Genomic DNA, 18,690 nt, shown 5'->3' on the forward strand with positions numbered 1-18,690 from the left:
CTTAAGCCAAAGCCTAATCTAGAGCCAGGTCCTAACTCTCTTCTATTCTATGAAGGCTGAGAGAAGTGAAGAAGCTGCAGAACAAGAGTTTGAAGCTATCAGAGGTTGGTTCACGAGGCCTAAGGAAAGAAGCCATCTCTGTAACATAAAAGTGCAGGGTGAAGCAGCAAGTGCTGGTGTAGAAGCTACAGCAAGGTATCCAGAATATCTAGCTAAGATAATTTATGAAGGTGGCTATACTGAACAAGAGATTTTCAATGTTGATAAAACAACTTTCCCTTGGAAGAAGATGCCATCTAGGATTTCAATAGCTAGAGAGGAGAAGTCAATATCTGGCTTCAAAGCTTCAAAGGACAGGCTGACTCTCTTGTTATGGCTAAAGCAGCTGGTGATTTGCCATTGAAGCCAATGCTCATTTACCATTCTGAGAATCCTAGGGCCCTTAAGAATTATGCTAAATCTACTCTGCCTGTGTTCCATCAATGCAACAGCAAAGCCTGGATGACAGCTAGCACATCTGTTTACAACATGGTTAACTGAATATTTTAAGCCCACTGTTGAGAACTACTCCTCAGAAAAAAAAAAAAAGATTCCTTTCAAAATGTTACTGCTCATTGACAGTGCACCTGGTCACCCAATGGCTCTGAAGGAGATGTACAACAAGATTAATGTTGTTTTCATGCCTGCTAACATAGCATCCATTCTGCAGCTCGTGGATCAAGGAGTCATTTTTACTTCCAAATCTTATTATTTAGGAAATATATTTCATAAGGCTATAGCTGCCATAGATAGTGATTCCTCTGATGGATGTGGGCAAAATCGAAAACCTTCTGGAAAGGATTCACCATTCTGATGCCATTAAGAACATTCAAGATTCATAGGAAGAGGTCAATATTAATAGAGGTCAAGTATCAATATTAACAGGAGTTTGGAAGAAGTCTATTCCAACCCTCATGTATGACTTTGAGGGGTCCAAAACTTCAGTGAAGGAAGTTACCACAGCTCGGGTGGAAATAGCAAGAGAGCTAGAATTAGAAGTAGAGCCTGAAGATGTGACTGAATTGCTGCAGTCTCAGGATAAGACTTGAATGGATGAGGAGTTGCTTCTTATGCACAGAAAATGGTTTCTTGAGATGGAATCTACTCCTGGAGGAGATGCTGTGAGGATTACCAAAATGACAACAAAGATTTAGAATATGACATAAACTTAATTGATAAAGCAGCAGCAGGGTTTGAGAAGGTTGGCTCCAACTTGAAGGAAGTTCTACTGTGGCTATCAAACAGCATTGCATGTTACAGCGAAATCATTTGGTAAAGTAAGAGTGGTATGGCACTCTTGTACCAATTGTGGTGTGGCAAATTTCATTGTTGTCTTATTTTAAGACATTGCCATAGGACTTCCCTGATGGCGCAGTGGTTACGAACCCACCTGCCACCTGCCAGTGCCGGGGACACGGGTTTGAGCCCTGGTCTGGAAAGATCCCACATGCCACGGAGCAACTAAGCCCGTGAGCCACAACTACTGAGCCTGCACTCTAGAGCCCGTGAGCCACAACTACTGAGCCCGTGTGCCACAACTACTGGAGCCCGTACGCCTAGAGCCCATGCTCTGCAACAAGAGAAGCCACCGCAATGAGAAGTCTGCACACCGCAACGAAGAATAGCCCCCGCTCCCACAACTAGAGAAAGCCTGCATGCAGCAACGAAGACCCAACGCAGCCAAAAATACATAAATGAATAAATAAATTTATTTTTTTTTAAAAGACATAGTCACAGCCACCCCAGCCTTCAGCAACCACCACCCCGATCAGTCAGCAGCCATCGACATGAAGGCAAGTCTCTCCACCAGCAAAAACGCTCAGGTGATGGTTAGCATTTTTTAGCAATGAAGTATTTTTTAATTAAGATAAATACATTGTTCTTTTAGACATAATGCTATTGCACACTTAATGGACTATGGTATAGTATAAACATAACTATTGGCATTAGGAAGCCAAAAATTCCTAGCAACTTGGTTTATTGCGATGTTCACTTTATTGCAATGGTCTGGAACCGAACCCGCAGTGTCTCTGAGGTATGCCTATATTGGCATAATGTAATCAAAATGGCCGAAACCCCTTTTTTATTCTATATGCCTTATATGACTTACAAGGAGGTTAAATGTTCTGCATTTGTTTGAGCAGCACCTATACTTCTTCATAAGGCACTTATTCACTCAAAAATATTTACTGAGTGCCTACCATGTGATGACAATTTTCTAAGCACTAGGTACTGATTCAGCCATTCATTCAATAAATATTTACTGAGCACCTAATATGTACCAGACAGGTGAGCTTCCAAGGAAAATGTCGTCAACGAAATGAACAAAAGCTCTATTCTCATGGAGCTTCCATTTTAGTGGAGCCATACAAACATGAAGAAAATAGAGTCTTTGAATAGTAGAGGTGCTCTGCAGGGCAAGATAAAGGGAATTGTGATACCCTGAGTTGGGACTGTTATTTTATGTAAAGGAGTCAGGGAAGGCCTCATGGCTAAGTTCATATCTGAGTAGAAACCTGAAGGAAGTCAGAGAGTGGACCATGTGGCCATCTGGGAGACAGTGTTCCAGGTGGAGGGACCAGCATGGGCAAAGGCCCTGGGGTGGAGCATGCTTGGTATGGCATGAAAATACAAAGGTGAAAACACTAGACACTGGTTTTACCTTCTTGAAACGTAGAGTCTGGTTGTGGAGGCAGAGAGTAATCAAATATCTCCCAAATAGATGTCTAACTCTGAAGAGCCCATGTGCCAAGAGGGAAACACAGATGGGGCTGGAAGATCCTATAAAAATAGCTGATCGAATCTCAGGGAAGGATTCCCTTAGGAAGTGTAGTTTAAACTGAAATCCAAAGAAGAAAGCGAGGTTAACCTGGTGAAAGGGAAGGAGGTGGTAGGGTATTAGGGAGGCTATTTCCTGTATAGGGAACAGTGTGTGATCGAAGTGTGTATGTTCAGAGGGGTAGATGGGATCAGGGCTGGTTCTAGGACATAAAAAATCCAGGCATCTGCCTTGCAGAGAATGAGGGGGAAAGCATCCTTGATAAGCAGGAGGGTATGAGCAGAGGACAAGTCGCAGAGGGTTTCTGCAGTTTGTAATTACTTAACTGTTTAAATGAGTATGTTTACTGTCTGCCTTCCCTGCTGGAGCAAGGTCCAGGGGGCTAGGACCCTGTCTCCTTTCACTACACTATCCCCAGCTCGTACCCCAGGTGTGGCCCCCTGCAAGGGCACGGTTTGTATTTGTGGATTCCGTGGCTGGCTAATATCTCCAGCAATCTCACAACCAGCTGAGAGCCTCAGTGGTAACAAGCAGCTCACATTTTGTGAGTAGTTGGCTCTGCCAGATTCTGGGTTCAGAAAAGGCCAGCAAACTCGGCAGTATTCAAAGCTGAGATTTATGTTTCAAAATCGTAGACCATGGAGATCTCCTCCCACGGAGAAGCAGAGTCCAAATGGCACTGTTCTCCCTTCGTCATACTAAGATGACGTTTTCATCTTGACTTGGTGATAGTGTACTTCCGGGATGGGTGCTCATTGCATAGTATTAAAGAGTCAAACTGTCAGATGAGAAAACAATATTGTTTTTTTATTTCAAGAACGTGTGATGGGGCTTCCCTGGTGGCGCAGTCGTTGAGAGTCCGCCTGCCGATGCAGGGGACACGGGTTCGTGCTCCATTCCGGGGGGATCCCACATACCGCGGAGCGGCTGGGCCCGTGAGCCATGGCCGCTGAGCCTGCGCGTCCGGAGCCTGTGCTCCGCAACGGGAGAAGCCACAGCAGTGAGAGGCCCGCGTACCGCAAAAAAACAAAAACAAAAACAAAAAAACGTGTGATGTTATCTAAGACGCTGGTTGCCCAGCCAGTAGACTGATTGCCAAGGCATCTTCACTGTGAGAAGAAAAAAAAAAAAGGTTGGGGGTGTATAGCATAACTCTGGGACAAAGTGCAGAGATTTAGCCAAGCCCTCATTTTTGCAAAGCTGAAGATCAACTTTTGGGGGACAATTCCTGGTATTTCCTATCAGCCTCTACTCCCTGGTTCTTCCTTCCCAATCCTGCATTTGAGGCTGCCTGTGGTACCAGGGAAGTGAATTGTACCCTCCCCAGGGTAGGAGCAGGGAAGCCAGGTGCAGCCCATTCTGTTCACCTGGCCACAGTCACGGATGCCGGGCTGCACGTGGGAGCTAGGCTGGTTCCTGGAGCGAACCTCGGGCGCTGCACTTGGAATGCTGGGACAGAGGCTTCCTTCATGCTGGGCTGCGTGGTAGCGGCAACACCTGGAACAGCAATGGTGATTTTTGCCACCAATAGGGCATGCCACCCTGGAGCCAGTGCTAGTTCAGAGGAGGCCAGATTGAGAGAATTGAATGGAGAGAGCGGTGAAGCCCCAAAAGATGGTGAACCTCAGAATCAAATTGCACCTGAATCCTGCCATGTTTCTGGACTCGTCCATGAAGTAAGTCCATACATTCTGTTTATTATTGAAATTGAGACTTCTGTATTTGGTGGCCAAATCTTCCTAGATGGTAAAGGTAATAGAAACGCAGAAACAATTTTCTGTCCTCTAAAAGTATAGTAGCATGTACAGGAAATCAGAATGCAGGTGTAATTGCTGCAAGATCCATATTCTCCTAATTTTTTTTAAGTGAAATCTTCCAAGAGTTAACGCCTTAAGTATGTTAATGACATTTTGAATAAGTAAACATACATGTTTTCTTAAAAATGACAACAGCATGAAGGGGTAGACAGGGAGAAGGGCATCTCCATCTCATTCTTCTCAGTTCTCTTCCCCAAAGGCAACATTTTAATGCCTTTACAGGCTTCTTATATGTACTTCTTACGATAGTCTGTACATAGATCTCCCTTTTAATTTACACAAATGCTGCTATATGCTGTCAGCATCTTGCTTTTTTTACTCACAAATATATCTGAGAGGTTGTTCCATATCAGAAAAGATATAAGCTGCTTCCTTATTCTTTTTTTGCTTCCTTATTTTTTATTTCAATTGAAATATAGTTGATGGGCAATATTACGTTTCAGATTTTTTTTTTAATGAGAAAGCTGCTTCTTAAATATGGCTACGTGGCTAGGAATTTTTCATTCTTCATTTCACTGCTACCTGCAAACAAGGGTGAGTAAATTAGTTGGTTTAATCAGTGAAATGAAACAATGGTAGCAAAGACCTTTCATACACTAATGTGGAAATTCATTTAAAATTATTAAACAGCGGGCTTCCCTGGTGGCACAGTGGTTGAGAGTCAGCCTGCCGATGCAGGGGACGCGGGTTCATGCCCCGGTCCGGGGGGATCCCACGTGCCGCGGAGCGGTTGGGCCCGTGAGCCATGGCCGCTGAGCCTGCGCATCCGGAGCCTGTGCTCCGCAACGGGAGAGGCCGCAGCAGTGAGCGGCCCGCGTACCGCAAAAAAAAAAAAAAAATTATGAAACAGCTCCAGACTATTCCATTTTTTGGTTCTGTGCTTTATTTAACCAAGCTCCCATAGAGAGTCATTTAGGCTGTAACCTTTAGCTACTTTACACAAAGCTGCAACAAATATTATGTATGCTCCGTTGTTTGAAAGCTGTATAAAATGTTCTCAACAACAGTCTATATAAAGATAGGCTGAAAAAAAAAAAAAAAAAAAAAAAAAAAAAGATAGGCTGTTCAATCAAAAGTTTTAAACCTGAGACTGAATACAAGAATCAAAAATTGTTTTTTGTTAACTTTTTTTCTGTGTGTGTTAACCTTCCCCCCACCCCAACGAATAGATGGATTCCTTTTTTAAAGAAAATTGCATTATAGGGGCTTCCCCGGTTGTGCAGTGGTTAGGAATCTGCCTGCCAATGCAGAGGACATGGGTTCGAGCCCTGGTCTAGGAGGATCCCACGTGCCGCGGAGCATCTAAGCCCGTGCGCCATTACTGAGCCTGCGCTCTAGAGCCCGCAAGCCACAACTACTGAAGCCGGCGTGCCTAGAGCCCGTGCTCCGCAACGGGAGAGGCCACCGCAGTGAGAGGCCTGCGCACCAGAATGAAGGGCGGCCCCCAGTTGATGCAGCTAGAGGGAGCCCGCGCACAGCAACGAAGACCCAGCACAGCCAAAGATAAATTTTTTTAAAAATTGAATTATAGTTGATTTACAATATAACGATAGTTTCAGGTGTACAGCAAAGTAATTCAGTTATATATATATATATATTTGATTCTTTTCCATTATACTGATGTTATTACAAGATATTGAATACAGTTCCCTGTGCTGTACAGTAAATCCTTGTTGTTTATTTTATATGTAGTAGTGTGTATCTGCTAATCCCATACTCCCAATTTATCTCCCCACTGCTCTCCCCTTTGGTTATCATAAGGTTGTTTTCTATGTCTGTGAGTTTGTTTCTGTTTTGTAAATAAGTTCATTTGTGTTATTTTTTAGATTCCACATATAAGTGATATCATATGATATTTGTCTTTCTCTCTCTGGCTTACATCACTTAGCATGATAATCTCTATGTCCAGGTGGATTCCTTTTTCTCGCTCATCCATCCATCCATTCATTCAACAAATAGGTTTTGTTTTGTTTTGTTTTGTTTTTTGCGGTACGCGGGCCTCTCACTGTTGCGGCCTCTCCTGTTGCGGAGCACAGGCTCTGGACGCGCAGGCTCAGCGGCCATGGCTCACGGGCCCAACCGCTCCGTGGCATGTGGGATCCTCCCGGACCAGGGCTCGAACCCACGTCCCCTGAATCGGCAGGCGGACCCTCAACCACTGCGCCACCAGGGAAGCCCAACAAATGGTTATTGAGCACTCACTATGTGCCAGGGAATATTTTGGTGCTGTTCCTTACCTCAAGGGCCTAACATGACATGTCCATTGGAGAAGAAGATAATAGGTCCAATGGACGGCCAATCATCTGTGGTTATTTATACACATTAATATTTAAGTGACTTTAGTTGTAACAGCTTCACAGTTATTTCAGTACAAACCAACTCAGTCTTGGACCTGTATCAGAAGGGGTCATGTCTATGCTAGGTCAGTCAATATTTCTAGGCGATAAAAGTAAGGGACCAACAGACCCTTTCTAGGGAGAGCATTCCCTACAATCTCTTACTGCAAGAAACAGCTCCAAGCCATTCATTAAGCATCAATGCCCATGTAGCTTCCCGGTAGCCCCAGCTCTGTGGCCTTGGCTGATTGGACCAGAGGTGGGCATGGGATCTCAGGGCAACCAGTTTATAGGTTGGCTGGTGGCCTATGATCTGGCCTGCCTCTAAAGCTTTGTCCAGTAAGAATGCTGGTAACAACTTGCCCCAATCAGATCCTTTTGAATTGAGATACAGAGAAAATAAAACAAATGTTAGCTACGGAAGTAAAACCAAAGGAGAGGAGAAGCCTAGTCATGTAACTGTTGAAGTCAAGGTTTCCAAACCCAGGGACTAGCCAGAGTTAACCAGGTCAGGTCTGGTCTAGGGCAATGGTTCTCAAACTTGCACAGTCCATGCTTCTGGACTCTTCCAGTAAGTCAGTCTATATGTTCCACTCCTTGTTTATCTTGAGACTTCTGTTTAATTGGTGACTGTTGTCTGAATCATCCTAGATGGTAAGGGTGATGGAAATCCAGAAACAGTCTCCTGCCCTTGCCTGGAGGGCCTGTTAAAACAGAGATGCTTGTTGCACCATCAGAATTTCTGATTTAGTGGGTCTGGGGGGTGGTGCTGAGAATTTGCATTGCTAAGAAATTCCTAGTTGACACTGATTCTGGTGATCCAAGGATCACACTTTGAGAACCACTGCTCTAGGGAAATCTTCCATCCATTCAGGTCTCTGTGAAGTAAGATGGGTCCTCTTCTTACCGTTAGGCTAGAGCGTTCCATTTTCTGGGTCCCTGTGAGATCATTCTACCACAGAGCTGAAATTCCTGATTGCCTTTTTTTTTTTTTCAGGTCTTTTTGACATCTCCACATTTCTGAGTGAGTCCTTACCACATTACGAGCCCCCAAAATAGAACATAGTAATTAGGTATCATTTATTGAGCCTGTACTCTGTACAAATAGAAAGCATTCAGTAAATGATAACTAGATGTTCAGTAGGGAATTGCAATGACTCATAAATATTTTGTCCCTAAATTCACTACTGCAATATTGTTTATTTTGTATTTTTGTTTTTAGAAATTTAAATTTCCTCTTGATTCTTACTGCCAATTATATAAGAACCAGATTTTGCTCAGCATTTGCAATTTTTCCTACAGTTGTAATGTTCCATCATGTCCTCAAAAATATTAAAACTCAGAGAAAATCAAAAGCAGCTCTAACAAATGAGACTGAACTCTTCCTTTGACCTAGATATACTGTTCCTGACAAATTAGTGTGTTATTAAAATGTTTTAACTCTGAGGACATCTGTGATCACATTTATTACAAACAGAAATAGGAAAATCTATTGGAAGTTTATTTATATCAGGTCCCACCCTAATAATCTCAGGTCTCTGGTTATGTCTTTTGTCAAACTTTAAAATGGAATATTTATTTTACGATTATTTCTCGTGTTTCTGCTCCACTGGACTCAGCTTTGTGAGCTCTGCAAGTGGGTCTATTTGTCCACCAGTTTTCTCTTAGTGCCTAACACAGGACAGGTGTTCACTAAATACTGGTGGATGTTATAGACCCAATGTTTGTGTCCCCCTCCCCACCAAATTCTGACTCCCAATGTGATGGGATTCAGAGGTGGAGGTAATTAGGTCATGGGGTGAAGCCCTCATGAATGGAATTAGTGCCCTTATGAGAAGAGGTCAGGGAGCTCCCTTGCCCACTTTCCTTCATGTGAAGATACAGGGAGAAGGAGGCAGTATACAAGCCAGAAGAGGACCCTCAGCAGAACCTAACCATGCTGGCACCCTCATCTCAAACTCTAGCCTCCAAGACTGAGAAATAAATTTCTGTTGTTTATAGGCCACACAGTCTATGGCACTTTGTTATAGCAGCCCAAACAGACTAAGACAGTGAAACTGAATTACCCTGGCTGTACGCTTACCATTAAAAAGTGCTAAGGCAAGCATCATTTGTATCATATTAAACTAAAATAATAATGTGAACATAATTAAAGTAGAATAATAAATTGAAAATAATGTAGCTCATTAAGTAAGCCAGTGAAAAAGAAGCAACAAGGCTAGGAATTTCTTTATTCCTCATTCCATTGATAAGAACTCTGCCTGTGGCCAAGGACAAGTAGATTGTTCTGTTTAATCAGTGAAGTAAGGCAACCACCTTCAATTCATTTAAAACGATTTTGCTGCATATTCTGTAAAAGAAATATAAGAGAGCACATAATAAAAATGACAGTGTGATACACCAAAATGACCCCTTTTATCTCAAGACCTTGAGGCATTTTGCAAACGATAATTATCTCTTATATCATCCCCTCTGAGGTAAGAATTATTTTCCTCATTTATAACTGAGCCTCCATAAAATTATTCCCTCCCAAAGTCCCAAGTCATGGCTGCTCTTTGAATCCCTCACCTCCTGAGATATGTCTAAGTTAGCACATAAATCACATTGTTAAAGAAAACTTTAAATCAGGGCAAAAAGTTATGTTTGAGCTACCCAGAGAATAAGCTACTTAGGGATTTTAGATTTCAAGTAAAACTTTCCCAGTGATGAGTGGCAATGGGAACGCATTGGAAGAATTTTTTTTTTAATTTGCTTTTTTTACAAAAAAAATTATTTATTTTTGGCTGCGTTGGGTCTTTGTTGCTGCAAGTGGGCTTTTTCTCTGGTTGCGGTGAGCGGGCTTCTCATTGCGGTGGCTTCTCTTGTTGCAGGGCACGGCCTCTAGGCGTGTGGGCTTCAGTAGCTGCAGCACGTGGGCTTAGTAGTTGTGGCTCATGGGCTCTAGAGCTCAGGCTCAGTAGTTGTGGCGCATGGGCCTAGTTGCTCCATGGCAGGTGGGATCTTCCCGGACCAGGGCTCGAACCTGTGTCCCCTGCATTGACAGGAGGATTCCTAACCACTGAGCCACCAGGGAAGTCCTGGAAGAATTTTAACACAAAAATGTATTCAGTTCTACTTTGTATTTTAATGACGTTTTCAATATTTGGATGGCCTTAGAGGTGAATTGACTTCAAAACACTATCTGAAGTTGTAGGTGATCTGGAGCCAAAATAAAGAATATCTGACAAAGAATACGTTCTCAGAGGAATGATAATAAAATCCTAGACTGGGAGAATGTTCCATTTTATTGCCCAAATGCATAGAAATTTACCATGACAGATCAGAATTTTAATATCTGGTCAAAGGACATCATTCTTAATGATCCCCAGCTGCAGAGAGTATGTACTTGGAATTTTCATCCCTACCTTTGTGCTATTAGGGATCCTACATTTTAGATTTACAAAATTTTTAAGCTTCTATTTGCAAAGAATTACAAGTATCAAAAAAAAATTACCAGGATAGTACAAAAAAACTCCACAATGCCTTTCACCTAGATTCACTCATTGTAAAGTCTTGCCCTATTTACTTTGTCATTTGTCATATATAAAATATTTTTCCCAAACCATTTGTACTTATGTTGCATTCATTATGCCACCTTACCCTTAAGTTCTTTAGTGTGTATTCCTAAGAACAAAACATTCTCTTACATAACCGCACTACAGTTACCCACTTCAGGTAATTAAACATTGATCAATCCTTTTATTTAATCTACTGTCCACATTCCACTTTTGTTGACTGATCCAATAAGGACCTTTATTGTATTTTTCTTCCACAGTACAGGATTCAGACCAAGATTGCATATTACATTTTGTTATTATGTCTCCTTTAATTTTGATCAATTCTTCAGTTGTTGTTTTGTTTTTTTTTCATGACAGTGATATTTTTGAAGAACACGTGTCCCTCTTTAAATAAGTTACATAGAAAACAATTTTGGAGAAATGTAGGTTTAATGGTGGTGGTTATTGTTTTTCAGTTAACAACTTTTTTTTTTTTTTTTTTTTTTTTTGCGGTACGCGGGCCTCTCACTGTTGTGGCTTCTCCCGTTGCGGAACACAGGCTCCGGATGCGCAGGCTCAGCGGCCATAGCTCACGGGCCCAGCCGTTCAGCGGCATGTGGGATCTTCCCGGACCGGGGCACGAACCCATGTCCCCTGCATCGGCAGGCGGACTCTCAACCACTGCGCCACCAGGGAAGCCAGTTAACAACTTTTTAAAAAGATTGAAGTATAAAAAAAAAGATTGAAGTATAGTTGATTTACAATGTTATGTTAGTTTCAGGTGTACAGCACCGTGATTCAGTTTCAGGTGTACAGCACAGTGATTTAGTTTCATATATGTGTGTGTGTGTGTGTGTGTGTGTGTGTGTGTGTGTGTGTGTATCTATTCTTTTTCAGATTCTCTTCCCCTATAGGTTATTACAAAATATTGAGTATAGTTCCCTGTGCTATACAGCAGGTCTTTGTTGGTTATCTATTATAGATAGATAGATATAGTATAGTGTGTGTATATTAATCCCAACCTTTAATTTATCCCTTCCAGTTAACAGCTTTTGATGGTAACTGCAAGAAAAGGAGAGATGGGAATTGCATAACTTCTAATTCAGTACTGTCAGTGAAATTCATAACAAATCCATTCATGTGTAATGTGCTAAAGCAGTGCCTGGCACACCGTTACTGGCAAATAAGTGTCCTCAAGAGCACCTTTCTTCCCCCTTCCAAACATGTATGTTCCATGTGACGAGGGCCATATATGAGTCTTGTTGGTAATTTCATCCTAATTATCTAACACAATGGGTTGGTGTTGAGTAGACTCAGTAAAATGTTTGCTGAATGAATGACTCCTGCAGGGATGAGGTGTATTCAGATGTGTTAACTGGTACCATCTCTTTTTTCTTTAAAATTTCAGTCACCTACCGTAGTGACAAGGCACGAGGTAATTGAGCAGGTATTGAAAGCCTTCACCTTCTCATGGAAGTGGGTTTCACAGCAGGTGTCAAGCATACTCCTGCAACAAATATTTTGTTTACTTCCCAAATGCTTAAAATATACTGACAATATGGTGTTCTGTTATCTTTAATGGTCATTTTACATAATTTCCTTCTCTTCTTTGTTCATTCCTTCTCTCCGCATGTTAGGATACCAAAAACTCATTAACTTAAATTCTGATAAATTGAAACCTGTGGAGTTTTTGAAACATTCTCTGTCATCTGAACATGCTAAGCAAATTTTAACAGTAAATAAACTGTGTAAGGGTGCCCGTTTCATTTACTTAAGGAAATCAATAGTGCTTTGCTGAGGCACTATTTACATACAAGTGATGGGTTAATTACAAAGAGCTCTATACTATTATTTAGTTAGCAACTTGGGGGGATAGATTTAGGGGACTGCGTTTCTGTTTATTTGTTCTTATCCCCACACAGCCACGTTTTAGCCACACACAAAATGACTGATGCTAAGAGAGAAGGAACTAGCCTAGGGTCACACAGGTAGTAAGTGGCTCAGCTGGGATTTGGATCCAAGTCTTTAAGTTCCACCTTTGCTAGACCACTCTGTGCCAAACTAGTTTGAGTTTTATGAGTCCTTACAGTGCTGAGTCCCTGGTAGGCAAATTAAACCAACAAAGCAACTTCACCAAGAAAAAATTTTTGAGAAAGAATTAAATATATGCTATTTCAAGGAAATCAATAATGTAGTCCTTGGGGAAAAGTAGAACTTTGGCCTTTTTCCCCACTTATCTTAGGGTCATTTTTATTTTGAAATACGAGGTGGGGTGAGGGAGGAAGCCATTGTAATGTCTTTGGTCCTTAGAGCCTCTTAAAGTACTAATTGCAGCCCTGAGTCCTTTAAAAGGAATAAAACAGTATTTCATTTAAAACTATCCTTTTCATCATTTTAGAGAAAGCTTCCTTCACATTGAGATAATGAGCTTTTCCAACAAAATATGGTGGTGAAAGACTTTACTTTTGAATTACCCAACTCGGAGCACATTTTGAGCAATTAGAACAGCTCCTGAGATAAAAGGAATCACCTGATAGAAAACTCTCATTTGTGTCTAGAGAGAGTTACAATGAAGATTTCAGAGTAGCGTTACTTTCTGAATTTTCATTGTTTATCTCTGGTCAGCTAAGGATTAAATTCTTTCTTCATATTCTGACGAAGTGCCCTTCACAATGCTTAATGGCCCATTCTGCTTATAGTTGATTTTTTTATTTCTTTGAACATGTTTTTGTTTTTTACTGGGGGCCGTAAGGGATAAGTTATGGGAAGAATCTGTTAGGAGTGTGAAAGGAATTGTATTAACCTTAAAGGAAGAATTATGAAATGGTCCATCTACTCCTATTTTAAACACTCCTTTTATATCTGTGACTTAAACCCTTCCTAAGTATGATTGGTTTCATTTAAGTTATATGCATTTTCTCCTAACTGTGCGCCTCAAAAATGATGGAAAAGAAAACAAGACGTAAACCTCACTTTGCACTTGACCTGTATAAACTGTGGCTGGTGGAGAGGCCAAGTGGTCATAGTCATGCAACTTAATATTTACTGAGCAGTTGCTATTTGCAGGCAGGAAGGAAAGCACTTCACTTTCACTTAACCCTCACCTGAAACCTCAGAGGCAGTGACTATTATCAGTTTTGTAGATGAACACAGTGAGGCCCAGAAAGGCTATGGGTGAAAAATGCCCCACGGCTAATGATCCCATTCAGTCTGACTCTAGAGGCTACACTTTATTTTGGATAGATCTCACTGGCACTTGTCAGAAGGGGGAATTAGAAGGGCATTGAGTAGATCCAACAAACTAGAGGAAGAACTGTTGCAGTAGTCCAGGTAGGAGGTGATGGGAGCTGGGACTAGAATTTTTTCTTAATTTTTTTTAACCCATTCCTCCCATCCTTCACCACCACCCCCCACCTCTGGCAACCACCAATCTTCTGTTCTCTGTATCTATGATCTTGTTTTTTTGTGTTTTTGTTTTTCTCTTCCCCATATAAGTAAGATCATTTGGTAATAGTCTCTGTGACTTATTTCACTTAGCATGATACCCTCAAGGTCCATTTATGTTGCTGCAAATGGCAAGATTTAGTTCCATTTTGTGGCTGGATAATGTTCTCCTGTACGTATATATGTGTGTGTATGTGTTCAAAAACATGGGGGTACATATATCTTTTCAAATTAGTGTCTTTGTTTTCTTCAGGTAAATACCCAGAAGTAGAATTTCTGGATCATATGGTGGTTGTATTTTTAATTTTTTGAGGAACCACTGTCCTGTTTTCCATAGTGGCTGTACCAGTTTACACTCCCATCAACACTTCTCCACATCCTTGTCAACACTTGTTATTTCTTGTCTTTTTGATAATAGCCATTCTTACAGGTGTGAGGGGATATCTCATTGTGGTTTTGATTTGCATTTCCCGGGTGATTAATGGCTTTGAGCATCTTTTCATGTACCTGTTGGCCATCTGTATGTCTTCTTTGGAAAAATATCTATTGAGCATATCTGCCCATTTTTTAATTAGATTTTCTTGGGTTTTTGCCACTGAGTTGATGAGTTCTTTGTATATTAGCTCCTTATCAGATATACGATTTGCAAATATTTTCTCCTATTCAGTAGATTGCCTTTCCATTTTGTTGATGGTTTCCTTTGCTCTATGGAAGCTTTATCATTTAATGTAATCCACTTATTTATTTTTGCTTTTGTTGCTTTTGCTTATGTTGTCAGATTCAAAAAATCATCATCAAGACCTACGTCATGGAGATTATTGCCTATGTTTTCTTCTAGGAGTTATATGGTTTCAGGTTTTATGTTCAAGTGTTTACCTTTTTGAGTTAATTTTTGTGTATGGTATAAGACAGTGGTCAGGTTTCACTCTTTTGCGTGTGGCTGTCCAGTTTTCCCAGCACCATTTATTGAAGAGACTGTCCTTTTCCCATTGGATATTTTTGGCTCCTTTGTTGTAAATTAATTGACCATATATTCGTGGGTTTATTTCTGGGCTCCCTATTCTATTTCACTGATCTGTATGTCTGTTTTTATGCCAATACCATACTGTTTTGATTACTATAACTTTGTAATATAGTTTGAAACCAAGAAGCATGATGTCCTCAGCTTTGTTCTTCTTACTGAATGTTGCTTTGGCTATTTGTGGTCTTTTTTGTTTCCATGTGAATTTTAGGATTATTTATTCTATTTCTTTTTTTTAATACTTTTTTTTAAAATTGATTTTATTTTTTTATTATTGTTGGCTGTGTTGCGTCTTCATTGCTGCATGCAGGCTTTCTCTAGTTGTGGCGATCGGGGGCTACTCTTCGTTTCTGCGCGTGGGCTTCTCATTGCAGTGGCTTCTCTTGTTGTAGAGTACGGGCTCTAGGCATGCGGTCTTCAGTAGTTGTGGCACGCAGGCTTCAGTAGTTGTGGCTTGTGGGCTCTAGAGCACAGGCTCAGTAGTTGTGGCACACGGGCTTAGTTGCTTCGCGGCATGTGGTATCTTCCCAGACTAGGGCTTGAACCTGTGTCCCCTGCATTGGCAGGCGATTCTTAACCACTGTACCACCAGGGAAGCCCTATTCTATTTCTTTGAAAAATGCCATTGGAACTTTGATAGGGCTTATATTGAATCTGTAGATTGCTTTGGGTAGTATGGACATGTTAACAATATTAATTCTTCCAATCCATGAGCATGGAATATCTTTCCATTTATTTGTGTCTTCTTCAGCTTCTTTTACTAATGTCTCATACTTTTCAGTACATGGGTTTCACCTCCTTGGTTAAATTTATTCCTAGGTATTTTATTCCTTTTGATGCAATTATAAGTGGGATTGTTTTCTTAATTTCTCTTTCTGATATTTCACTATTAGTATATAGGGACACAACAGATTTCTTGTGTACTGATTTTGTATCCTACAGTTTTACTGAATTTAGGGACTTCCCTGGTGGTGCAGTGGTTAAGAATCTGCCTGCCAATGCAGTGGACAGAGGTTCAAGCCCTGGTCTGGGAAGATCCTACATGCCATGGAGTAACTAAGCCTGTGTGCCACAAGTACTGAGCCTGTGCTCTAGAGCCCGTGAGCCCCAACTCCTGAGCGCATGTGCCGCAACTACTGAAGCCTATGTGCCTAGAGCCTGTGCTCCGCAACGAGAGAAGCCACTGCAGTGAGAAGCCCGCGTACCTCAACAAAGAGTAGGCCTCACTTGCCGCAACCAGAGAAAAAGCCTGCATGCAGCAACAAAGACTCAGTGCAGCCAAAAATAAATAAATAAATTTATTTATTTTTAAAAATTTACTGAATTTATTAGTCCTAGCAGTTTTTTGATGGAGTCTGTAGGATTTTCTACATATGACATATGGTGTATATGATATCATGTTATCTGCAGTTAGTGACAGTTTACTTCTTCCTTTCCAGTTAGATGCCTTATATTTCTTTTTCTTGCCTAATTGCTCTGGCTTGCACTGCCATTACTGTGTTGAATAAAAGCGGTGAAGGTGGGCATCCTTGTCTTGTTCCTGATCCTAGAGGAAAGGCTTTCAGTTTCTCACTGTTATATATGATGTTAGCTGTGGGCATGTTGTATATGGCCTTTATTATGTTGAGGTACATTCCCTCTACATACCTTTGTTGAGAGTTTTTATCATAAATAGGTGTTAGGGACTAGAATTTTGAGGGTGAAAATAAAGGAAAAGTGTGTAGAGATGGTCAGGTCTCGGTGACGGATTTGATAGGGACATGCAAGCGTACTGAGGATCAGCCCTAGGTTTTTCCCTGACTTCTTGTGAAATATGTATTTGGTCTTCGTCAAATTTCTGGCACAGAGCTCCTAAAACCCTTGGCATTTCCGAAGTGATGAAAGTGACAATTTTTTTTTATATTAGTGAGGAAACTTTTGCATCACAACTAAGGGTGGGGGTCTGGTTGCCAGGAGAACCAACCATGTGATTAGAGTGTTGGAACTTTCAGTCCCTCCGCCTTGACCCCTGGGGAGGAGAGAAGGGAAAGGAACCAAAAGTTAGATTAACAGCCAATGGCCAGTGATGAAATCAATCATTCCTATGTAATAAAACCTCCATAAAAATTCAGAAGGATGAGGTTTGGAGAGCTTCCAGGTTGGTGAACATGTGTAGATACAGAGAGAGTGGTGCCCTCAGAGAGTGTGGAAGCTCTGCACCCTTTCCCTATGCCTTGCCCCATGCATCTCTTCCATCTGGCTAGTCCTGAGCTGCATCCTTTTATAATAAACTGATAACGTAGTAAACAAATGTTTCTCTGAGTTCTGTGAGCCACTGTTGCAAATTAATGGAGGGAGGCTGTAGGAACCTCCAATTTATAGCTCGTTGGTCAGAAGCACAGGTGACAACCTGAACTTGTTATTGGCATAAGGGAGAGGGGGGGTCACTGGAACATCCAATCTGTAGCCAGTTAGTCAGAAGCACAGGAAATGATTGAAATGGGTGGCGGGGACCAGGGGGCACTCTTGTGTGACTGAACTCTTACCCTGTGAAACCTGATGCTATCTCTGGGTGGACAGTGGCAGAACTGAATTGAATCATAGGACACCCAGCTGGTGTCCTGAGAATTGCTTGGTGGTATGGGGAGCACCCCACCCCTACTACACACACCCATGCATTGGAATTGGGTCCAGGAACCCCCCAAATTCGTGGCTAGGATAGGCGGTGGAGGAAGAGCTCTGGAGAAAAAGTTCTATGAAACCCTCATTTGTCTGACTCCTTGTTAGAGGAAGTTCAGTCAGAATGAATGGCATATCAGAACAGTGAAATATTTTTAAAGGAAACAGCTTCACTATTTCCAGGAAATAGAACCAGGCTTTAAAATGATTCCTTCGTTTATCCCCAGCACTTGTTTAATAGAGACTTAGAAATGGTTTGCCAATCACAAATCGGTTGGACCGCCAGCGGTGCTCCTCAAGTGTTTGAAGGTGATTAAAAGCAGCTTGTTTTTCTAAGGCATTTAAATAGTCCCTCTGGAAATCTTGTTAAACTCTTCATTTGCTTCCCAAACTCTTCCTCTTTAAAGAGAGGACAACCTAAACTCTCGTTGAGCCTCTCTGTGTCCCAATTAATGAGGCTTTACTCATTTAAGAAATACTGACCGGCTGCATTAGCCTGCGTCTTCCTCTGGGGTCAGTAGAGGCACTTTTCACCAGGCACTTAAACCTTAGCTGGTGTTAGTGACTATTTTAACGATCGCTCCAGTCAGCATTTTTCATTCTGCCAAATGGACTGATGAGGTAGTGGTGCGGGTAAGGGGCAGAGTCTCATAGCCCACTTTGCCTGGGAACAAACCCCAGATCATGAAATTATGTCGTGGTGGAGGTATTTCCTCTGACATCTGTTGAATACCTACACATGCCAGGCTTTCACACACACTGTCTCCTTAGTCCTCATGACCACCAGATGTGGAATATTTCATCCTTCCCTTTTGCAAATGATAGAATCCAAACCTTAAACCTGTACATCCAACTGCCTGCTGACCGTCTTCACTTGTACATCCCCTGAGTAAAGGCCCAAACAGCGAATTCTTTTTTTTTTTTTTTTAACCTCCTCCTTTATTTGGGGTCAGCAACCAAACCAATTCATTCATCAACAATTAGAAATCTAGACTTATTTATTATTATTTTTTGGCCGTGTTGCGCAGCGTGTGGGATCTTCGTTCCCAGACGTAGGGAT

At 41.5% G+C, this 18,690-nt stretch overlaps 1 long non-coding RNA gene across 2 annotated transcripts in view; it reads left to right on the forward strand.

Moving 5' to 3' along the window:
• LOC114907432 overlaps positions 1-18,690 on the forward strand; it is a 137,529-nt gene that overhangs the window by 19,843 nt on the left and 98,996 nt on the right. For both annotated transcript variants that reach the window (XR_003796723.1, XR_003796724.1), the window contains exon 3: positions 4,350-4,494. This is a non-coding gene — a long non-coding RNA (uncharacterized LOC114907432). The remainder of the gene's footprint in view (positions 1-4,349; positions 4,495-18,690) is intronic.

This window comes from Monodon monoceros, unplaced genomic scaffold, assembly GCF_005190385.1.
Source record: "Monodon monoceros isolate NGI ecotype Baffin Bay Population unplaced genomic scaffold, NGI_Narwhal_1 Super_Scaffold_3, whole genome shotgun sequence".
In the NCBI taxonomy this organism is placed as follows: Eukaryota; Metazoa; Chordata; class Mammalia; order Artiodactyla; family Monodontidae; genus Monodon; species Monodon monoceros.